This window comes from Durio zibethinus, chromosome 1 (assembly GCF_047325235.1).
Source record: "Durio zibethinus cultivar Kanyao isolate XHJ-2024 chromosome 1, ASM4732523v1, whole genome shotgun sequence".
NCBI lineage: Eukaryota > Viridiplantae > Streptophyta > Magnoliopsida > Malvales > Malvaceae > Durio > Durio zibethinus.
The window spans coordinates 29,231,765-29,242,439 of NC_143162.1; the positions used below are offsets into that span (position 1 = coordinate 29,231,765).

A 10,675-nucleotide genomic window follows, 5' to 3' on the forward strand; every position below is an offset into this window, starting at 1 on the left:
TACGATTTTTTTCAATTTCTAATCTCAATTTTTAATTCCATTATTATGGTAACAATTTTTAATTGTGATTATATATAACCTTATAGAATGAGATTTTCTTCGATTAATTTTTTCTTTTTTTTTGTACAATTATTTATTTGTAAATGTGAATAAACTAGATTTATATGTACTAGATTTTGTCACACCCAACATTATGTGGGTACAAATGAAAAAGAAAAAAAAAACAGAAATTATGTTTCAAAAAAATTATGTTATAAGTGGGTCATTTTTTAAAAAAAATAAATGCGAAACAAAATGATATAAATGCCCATACTTTTATATTTTTATTATGACTTTATTTTATTCTCAAATATCATTTGGAAGGAATAAATTTATTTTGTCCGATTTCCAATTCGAAAGTAAAAAGATTGCATTTTTATGAGTAGGTGGAACATCCAGATTGCGGGACACTCGTATTTTCCTTTTGGAACAAGTCTTACAGTGAGGGGTTCATTAAGGTCAGGGTTGCTTAAGAAAATTTCACAGACAAGCAAAAATTAATTAAAGAATATTGACGATCTACTAAGGATGGGCTGGATTATGGGTGATTTTCTGGCAATTAAGACCTAACTTTTGGGTGTTATATACCATAACTAGAAATGTTTAATCACATACAGTTGTTTCTTGCATGTTTTCAACGCCAAAAAAATGAAATAAATTCAATTGCAAGTAGACTTTTCTCTTTATTTTATTTCTTTCGTGTGCCTTGCAAAGTCTTTCAATTCCTCATCCAATTGCAAGTCAAACGTATACTTGAACAAGAAATAAAGCCATCAAAACTAGCGAGAAAGCATCGAAAATCCATTTTATTGATGTGTACACGGTAGATATATTAAGATCGGCAATTTAAAACACATGCGATAATATTATATAAAAATGATAAAAAAAAATTTTTTTAACAATAATCATTTTTTAATTTAACAAAAATAAAAAAAAAAAATTTCATATTTTTTGTTTCAACAAAAATTTTAACATGTAATTTTCGTTTAAATATCACATAAATTGATAGTGTTTTACAAGACTCAAATACATGAACCATATAAGAAAGCTAAGCTGTAAAATGAAGTAAAATAAAATAAAGAAAAACGGCAAAGAAGCACTTTCCAAAGTCCAGGCTTCACAATTTGCAAGCATTTATTTTTAAACAAAATAGGGATAACAAATTCTTCACACCTGCATTATTAGTTCTATACAGTCCAAAGTTTCTGTTACAGCCAAACATGGAAATGATATTTCTTTTCTTTTCTCAAGCCAAGAACTTTTCCAGCATGTTTCCGAAGAAGAAGTTTGTTTTGGTCCATCCACTAGCCTCAACCTCGGCTACTTAGGCACTGGCTGGATCCTTCTTTATGTTAAGCATCATTGTGTGTCCGATTCTTTGCAAAGTGCTTCGATTGTCTTTGTATCTACTGGATTCCCATAAGCATCTCTCACATAGAAAACATTCACCGCTCCCCAACCGTTGAGAACCCTGCTTGTCTAACCGTCAATCCATTCTCTCGGAGAATCCTTTTTACTACAGACAACAAACCAACTCTATCCTTTGCGCAAAGCTCCAGACTTAAACCCTGCATTTGTTACATACATCTTAAATGACCAGAAGTAGGTGTTTCTCAATAAAAATAAGAGGGGAATATGAACTAAGAATTAGTTTACCAAATGGAAGATTGTATTGGTTACACACAGATTAGAGCGGAATTTGGTTTTCCATGCACCTTTGCAACATCAATTTGCCGACTTCTTCTCTCCCAGATTAATTTTAAATTTGCTTTAAAGGTTTTCCTGGTACTGCATTAAACTTGCATTTTGCTTTTCCTGATCAGTTGCTTTGTTGCCATTTTATGTTTTAGTATGCTTGCTGTTCAAACACATTGTTGGTGTGTTCCATGTAGCTCAGTTACTTTTCATTGGCATCAATAGCAAAGAAGAGTAGTTCCTGGAATTCATATTGAAAGTGACTATAAATCCTAACATGTCATGACCCTAGTTTTTCCATATTGTTGTGGTAATTCATGTGATAAGAGACAGCTCCAAAGTGGATTATGAATGAAACCTACACTAAATATACATTAAGAAAACAATATACTATTTTGGTAAGCAATGACAGGTTTGTTTTGTTTGTCTTCTAAGTAAATCATACCCTTCTGCATGGAATTTCTGAATACTAAAAAGCATACAAGACACCTACATTACAGGAATATAAACAGCTCTTTAACTGTTCAGATTGGAAATTCAGAGAATTTAATGCAGCAGAACCATTTAGAAACAAAATTTTTGGCTAAAAACCAGAGCATGCTTTCTATTTATGCAAAAATAATCAATAGCCTAACAAGAACAAAACATTCCAGTTAGACATACTACTAACCTCACTTACTCCTCTATGAATTGCAGCTTCTAGACATTTAATGAACCTTTCTTTCTCTCCTTCAGTATCAAGTGTGCAGCCATCCATGTGCCGAATAAAATATTCCTACAATTTGAAAACCATTAAAATAATTTATGCACATGTAATCAATCCTACACAATTTTTGGATTTCGAGAGTGATCAAAGGATGGATATCATTATAAAAAATCTACAATGAATGGCTGAGCCATGGAAACTTAACTGTCCCAAAAGAAAACTTATATCTCATTACAAGACACCTACATTACAGGAATATAAACAGCTCTTTAACTGTTCAGATTGGAAATTCAGAGAATTTAATGCAGCAGAACCATTTAGAAACAAAATTTTTGGCTAAAAACCAGAGCATGCTTTCTATTTATGCAAAAAAAATCAATAGCTTAACAAGAACAGAACATTCCAGTTAGACATACTACTAACCTCACTTACTCTTCTATGAATTGCAGCTTCTAGCCATTTAATGAACCTTTCTTTCTCTCCTTCAGTATCAAGTGTGCGGCCATCCGTGTGTCGAATAAAATATTCCTACAATTTGGAAACCATTAAAATAATTTATGCACATGTAATGAATCCTACACAATTTTTGGATTTAAAGAGTGATCAAAGAATGGATATCATTATAAAAAATCTACAATGAATGGCTGAGCCATGGAAACTTAACTGTCCCAAAAGAAAACTTATATCTCATTACAGTCGAGCATGTTATAAAAATACATATTGCCCCCCTCCCCCCTTTTTCTCAAAGGTCATTAACATTTCCCATTAGATGGATGCTTATCTAATGTATATAATTGATTAATAAGACCGCAGATTGTAGAAGAATGGAGTTAAGGTCTCGCATCTTTACTCATAAATTTGATGCATATTTGTTACAAATTTGGCCATATACACTATCTTCATAGGTAATTTGGTTTCCAAGTGCATAAGCAAACAAATTGGATTGTTTTTTTTTGTCATTAGGGCATACTTAATTAGCAACAATTGGAAAATGATATTTCAGAGGAAAGTACTTCTGATCCTTTTTTTTTGAAAGGCTATGACATATGATGTGCATACCTGTGAAGCATAGGGACCATCAGATAAGATGTTGGCATGAAAAAATACATACTGCATGTCTGTGAGTGTGCAGACAATGTCAAACATAAGTTTAGCTCAATCTTTGCACCAGACACTAACTACTGAATACCCTTTCTCCTCACAACGCTCAACTGTGATATTCGGTTTGAAGGACGGATGATAGTCAACCTCAGCTGTCACTCCACCACCTTCATAATCCCTATCAGCAAACAACATTTGATGAAGCTGCCAATCAATATGTGTGAATCCCCTGAAGAATATGGTACGAGCCACTTTGTCATCATCCTCACAACCACACATGATGTGCTTAGGCTGCTCCTCCATAATAGACAGTCTGTTCGGATCATCCACAGCCCAACTTTTGGTATCGTCATTGACATAAAGCACACATGCTATTCGTCTATTATGTGTCCATACTTCTGCAACAGTAACATTAAAATGAAGGTTGACAAGGACAGCAGAGATCTCTGATAAGAGACCAGGCCTTTCCCTTCCAATGAGTTCAATTGGTGTATGATTACCAACAGAGTGCACCCCAACATGTTTGCCAGGGCTGTTTTTCATGCCATCAGTGGTGTGGCCCTTAGGTCCCAGAGCCTGTTGAAATAGAAAGTAGATTAGATGTAATACAAGCATAAAAGAAAGTGCACTCAATATGACACATGGAGAATAATGGCAGGCAAGGGTTGCCGAGGTCTTTATTTCTGCTTTTTTTCGTTTGATGAATTATTATCCCTTTTCTGCATTTTATTCATCTCTACTGGGAACAATAATAGGTAAGGGCTATTTATTTATGAGGAAAGGAGGTGCTATCTAAGCACTTGCTGCATCTTTGGAATAAAATGGTGAGTGGTTTGTACTTAACTCCGAAACATTATGAGAGGAAATAAGGGTAAATTTGAAAATGTAACATTTATGGCTACCCTTACCACTTATGCTTGTGTCTATGAGTTCTGCATTGAGCCATACCAAATTGCCAGTACATGTATGTTAGATAAATGGTATAGTTTAGGATGTAATTTGCCAGTACAGGGTAGCATCATGGGCAGGGCTGGGCTATGGTCCTATGGATGCAAAACACAGCACTAGGGCTCATGAAGAGGGGAAAGAGAGGGAGAAATTCATCATTAGAAATTTTACTATTTAGTAAAAGCTTCTGTCACTTTGTTCCATAATGTATCTGTATGCTGAGCTTTTTTTTTTTGTTTTTTTTTTTTTTTGGGGGGGGGGGGGGGAGGGGGCAATTTTGGTGCATAAAAGAAGACAAGTCCCAGAGAAAAGATAGGGCATACCCTCTCTATGTAATCAATGGTTTTTCCGTCAGTAATCTTTTTCCCTTGTTAATCAGTGACATGAAATATTGTTTACAAAGAATAAAAAAAAGTCAAATACTCAGTATTAGGAAGAGAGAAGTCGGGGTGGGAAAGGGACAAGGGGAAGGGAGGCAGATTATTAGGACATAATGCTGTTGTCCGGCTATAACTATATAAATGCTTGTCCATAACTGATGAGTTTAGATGTAAAAACAAGAACAGAAGCGCATTCTGCCCTATTGTTGAATAAGAACCTTTTCCAGGAAAACCTATGGCAAGCATATTGTAGGAACCAAGCTCTATGCTCTATAGCCTAACAATAAAAAATCGATAAATATTAGTATAATATCCATACCATCCATGACCCATCCACCATCTGAGGAGATGTAAGCTTTGATAATGATGAAGTCAAGGTCTGTTAGTATTTGCACAACTTCCAGCAATATTCCAGACTTATTCATGCTGTCAACCTATATGCAAATTATGAATTATCTGTTAACACTAAAAATCTGTGATAGAACCAGTGTAAGTTCAAAAGCCAGTGAGGCATAAACTTTATTTGCACTGAAATTTACCTCTACAACAGTATAGTCACTACAACTAGTGTTGTCAACAGAGAGCCTGCTGGAAAGGTATGAGAAATGAAGAGTTATAAATATAGAAAGATGTGAAATGCTAAAATGCATGTCTCTTATACAACGGGCAGTCCTCTTGAATTTTCCAAAAAAAAAAAAAAAAAAAAAAAAACCTCATACCCCCAAAATACAGTTTGGTAGCATAAAATTGATCAATGCGCATATTTTAGCAAATTGTAAATCCAAGCAATTATAATGACTAAACCATCAAGGTTGTTGAATGTAGTTGCTTGTTTTGGAACAAAATTGATAACTGATCTTAAAAGGAGCATCTAGAGAAAGAAACAACCTTGGAGGATTGATTCTGATATTCAGGTTCTCATATTCGGGATCAAAGTATGGCCAACAAACTTTAGCCATTTAAACCACAGACTCACAATAATCTGGATGTGTTTCTCACTCTGTGTTACAACAAACAGAAGCTCAGTTACCAGGAGATATACATTAATTATTTATGGAAAGGTCTATCCTGCCATCTCCTCCAAAACTGATATTGATTTAAACATGTATATACAAGATATTATGATTAGCCTATCAGCTAGAAACCTGTTAAATATTCCATATCCCTAATTAACCTCCCAAAACTAAACGTATTCCATTCACAGAACATGTATGATATGTTGAAATCAAAGACCAAAGATGCATTTTAGTATTGGAAGCCATCAAACAATGATGGAGGATAACTTCATGCACGAATTTGCTGATAAAAAGAATGGTAAACTGGCCATCTAACCCAAGTTATCTGTGAACACTTAATATCAAAGTAAAAGTTAAGAACAATTCAAATGCTTCCAAACTGTTGTTTAATATGAACAAAGAAATTGAGAAAGCTTAACAAGTTCTATATCAAACAGTGTGTATTCTAGGTGCAATTAAAGGAACTGCAAATTATAATGATAGACAATATCTTCAATATTTCTAAGAGAGGAAGAGAACTACCGTTTCTGAAGAAGACAAGAAAGGGCTTCTTAATGATTTAGCTTGTAATTAAGGTTGCCTAATGTGGCAATCCCTTATTTATGGAATCAGGTTCACATTATGGCAGCAAATATCTGCAAATAGAGTGCAGGACAAGTAAATAAATAAAGCTAATGCATTGCTATGCAAACCTAGTGAAACAAATACTTCAAAATCTTTATAGTATCATTACAGGGACTTATATCTATCTATAGATCATGAAAGAAGACTTCATGACATAGCCTTTTTCCATTTTTGGAAGTATGTTAAAATGACTAAACCTTTACAAATTAACCCTTTTGATTGAGAAGTTCAAAATAACAGAGGTGCTTCTTTCCATGATTATCCTCTATTCTTTTATACATGTCATAACTTCATAGATCAAATAAGATTAATAAAGAATTTAATCCAAGCGATGCAACACAGTACCTAATAGAACAAAGCCAACTATGTTTAACTTAATACCTCAACTACTACAAACGGTAAAGGAATTCTCAAGCTCTAGCTTAGCGATTGTAACTTGATTGATCGTAACAGCGATTTGTAACAGTTATATGTGAACTTTTTAACTTGAAGTATTAACAACTAAACCTCTAAGATTCCAAACCTGGAATAAATCACAGCAAGTGGGAATACTCCATTACCAAATGGCCTTATGGTAAAGTATGGAACAGAAATTAAATGGGATTCATAAAGCAAAGTTATTCTCGTTATCCAACTGTTCTAGAGACTAACAGAATGTTGGAAAATAACAAATTTTTTCTTGCAAAGAAGCTCAGAAAGCATTCTTTTCAGCTTGGAAAAATAGAGATCTTTCGATTTTTATTTTTCCCAACCAAATGCATAGATTTGCTATGTTTGATTTGGTATCACCAAAAGAAAAAAAAATTTGGGCCCCACAACCACTAGACAGTCTATGATCAGAATTAATACTACCAAGGAAAAAGGCTAAGACCAAAACAGACAAAAACGATTTTGAATCGACATAAGGGTTTGATTCTTATCATTTTTTTTCCCTATCATCCAAAACAGAACAGTCCATCTACTGCAACAAAAGCTCAATATCAGCATTACCGCTGTCCGCTCCAAATGATGTTGTTAGAACCATCAATTCTAAAAGTTTTTCAACAAAATTAAGTTGGGAGAGCTTTAGTAGATTTGCTATAGAAGTCTTTAAGTATGAATTCTGCAGCTTTCTAATTAATATTGTTGTTTAGATGTAAAAAATATGTAGACAAACTCAAGTTTAACAGGACAAGTAACTAATGCTTCTGGCACTAGTACTTGTCAATATTTAACACTCTTGAGTAATCAGTTATCACTATATTAACTGAAAGAGAAAAAAAAAAAAATCAATCAAAGCATTCAAAGCTGAGACTGCTGCAAAATTCATCCTATAACATACCAAAGAGAAGCTGATTCTTTTTTTCTGAGTTATATCTCGATGGGGAGGAAATAACAAAGCCACTAAATCTTGAAGGAAACCTGCAAATTCTTGGGAGAAACACAGAAAAACATATTTTCATCAAACTTAACATTGAAACAAAGAGAATTGAGTAGAATTTTGATTGAAAGGAAACATGAAAGAATAAATGGAAACTCCAACTAAAATAAAACAAAAACCCAACTCTTAAAAATGATGACATAACTGGAAAGTAGGGCAAATTTATCTCTAGTCTTCATATTTTGTAATTAAAACAAGAACTCCACGCAGAAAAACCAAAAGAAAATATACAGATTACACGTGTCAGGAGAATCTTTAAAAGCAACAAAGGTGTTAAATTACGTTGGAAAAGCCCCCTCAAATATATATATATATATAGGTATTTTTTTTTCTTAGAAATCAGAAGCAAAAATATAATAATAATAAAGAAAAATAAAGAGAGAGCTTTGTTTTCCCTTTTTTTTTTTCCTTGCTTTTTTTGAATGAATGAATGAATCTTTTAAAAATGAGATACTTGCTTATCTATGCTTTTCTACGTTGGAATCCCACTTTCAGAAGAACATGCTTGGCCTTCCCTGTCTCAAAAAGAATCGATTTTTTTTTTTTTTTTGGTTTTGAGTTATGGGCATTGGATAACGAGAGCAGAGGAAAATGAGCGAGGAACTAGTGTTAACACGGTTCGAGAGGGGATGAATTTTTGTTCGTCTCGAACTGATTTGATTTTATAGTCATAAAATTTGTATTCATATTCGACTCAAAATTTTTTTAATTTTTTTATATCTTAACTCGATTTGAACGTGAGATTATATAAATTATATCTGATTTAATTCGAAATTAATAAATATTATTTTTTAAAATATAAAATATTATTTTTAAAATATAAATATATAAATATATATAATTAAAAATAATTTTTAATATAATATCAATTTAGATCTAATTAAATTTTTTTAAAATTTAAATTTAATTTAAAATTTAATTTAAAAAATAAATAATTAATCTTATAAAAGCGAACCGAATCGAAATATGTTGATTTCGAATCGGGTTATCAACCCTACGAAAAACACTGGCGTTGGGATTTCAATATGGATTATCGTATTAAACAAAATGATTAAATACTGAGAGATTGACACGGCGACCAAACATATCTTGTTTATATTTTGTGTAGGGGTAAGCTTAACGCGAACTCTCAGTTGCGCGCGTGAGCGCTGACATCACTTTGCTTCAATACGGCTAATTTTTTTTTTTTTTTTTTTACAATATTCAGTCAATCTTTTAACGGCATCATTTTTTACAGGGGTAAAATTCAGAAATAGACACTGATCGGGGGCAAAAATAATTTGCCCTTCCCAAAGAATTAGATATCATGGTGAAATTGATATGAAACTTGAATGTTGGTAGTTTAAAATTTTGAATCTTAATGCCACATAAATAGATATCAAGGTTTAATAATTTACTATTAATGGTTGAAACAATTTATTCTACTCAAATTCTATCATATTCTTATATATTATCACTTGAGTTAAACTCTAATGGTTAAAATATACCAAAATTGGCACAATTGTGTGTTCACTAATGTAAAATTACCCATATGTGTTTCATAAGTACATTTGATTATTTAATTTTCAAATTTTTTAAAAGGGCTCAAAAATTTGTAATGATTTTATTTTGATCACTTTCTTAATTTTGAAAATTTTATTTTTAATTTTATAAAGTAACTAAACAACAAAATCAAACTTTCAATAATTATATTAAAAACTAATTTGAATATATATATTTGTAAATATTGAATTGAAAGTAAAATCTCCTACAATGAAAATCAATTTATTTATTTTTTATGACACGGCTCTAGAGAAAGTGAGCCAGGAGGGAGAACAATTGTTTGATTCGCATAAAGATTACTCTTAAAATTATCAAAGTTTGACTAACACTTCTTTCATTTCTTTTTTTTTTTTTAATTTTTTTATGTTTTCAAATTATGTCTTTTTTAAACAGTTAATACCCCTATCCTTTATATATTTTAAATTTTTATATTAAAAATCATGAAACATCAATTTTATAGAAATATAAATTTTTTATATGAAATGCACTAAATTTATAGCTTTTTTAACTTCATAACAATTAAAAAGAGACAAAAATATAAACTCAAAAAAATAATTTTTATAAGAAAATTACAGTTTAAAAATAAGAATAGAGATTACAAATATTAATTTTAAAATTTAAATTTATTAAATGTTAATTTTTTAAAAATATTTACATGAAATAATGAAAATAAATTCTAAAACTATGAAAAGAATAATTTGACAATGAGTAAGAGTGATTAAAACGTAGTAAATGTTTAGAAAGAGAAGAGGTTTCCTAAAGAAAAAAACATGAAATAATAATAAACAAAAAAAAAAAAGGAGCGTGAAGTACATCTTTGCGCAGCCGGGTTGTGGATACAGTGCTGCTTGCGCCTGTGCCGGTGGCTATTGTCCTTATATATACACCCCTCTCTTTGGACACAAACTTAGGCAGTAAAATATTGGGAACCGTTGATATGCTATCTGCTAGCAAAGATGGTGATGAGGGGATGGTTGGGGTGAATGTAGGTTTGTCTGGAATATCTGTACAATGGGGCATAAAAAACTTTGTAGTATTTTCATTTTACGAAGCTAAAGAATGTTTTATGCAAACTACATTATAGTTCAATGATTAGAGGTAAATGATGCTTTACCACCATGGTTTGGAATTAATCAATTGAAAAGAGAAAAGAAATATCGATGCTTTAATTTATAAAATGCATCTACCTGTCTCTTTGATTGAA

The 10,675-nt window shown here is 31.8% G+C and overlaps 1 pseudogene across 1 annotated transcript; it reads right to left on the reverse strand.

The window, feature by feature from the left end:
- Positions 1-1,005: 1,005 nt before the first annotated feature.
- Positions 1,006-8,375, reverse strand: LOC111312231 (ACT domain-containing protein ACR3-like; annotated as a pseudogene). The gene is made up of 9 exons (XR_016343766.1): positions 7,831-8,375; positions 6,408-6,520; positions 5,758-5,869; positions 5,409-5,457; positions 5,235-5,303; positions 3,500-3,889; positions 2,864-2,968; positions 2,405-2,509; positions 1,006-1,607 (listed from the first exon to the last, which is right to left on the reverse strand). The product of XR_016343766.1 is annotated as an ACT domain-containing protein ACR3-like (transcript).
- Between the last annotated feature and the right edge of the window lie 2,300 nt (positions 8,376-10,675).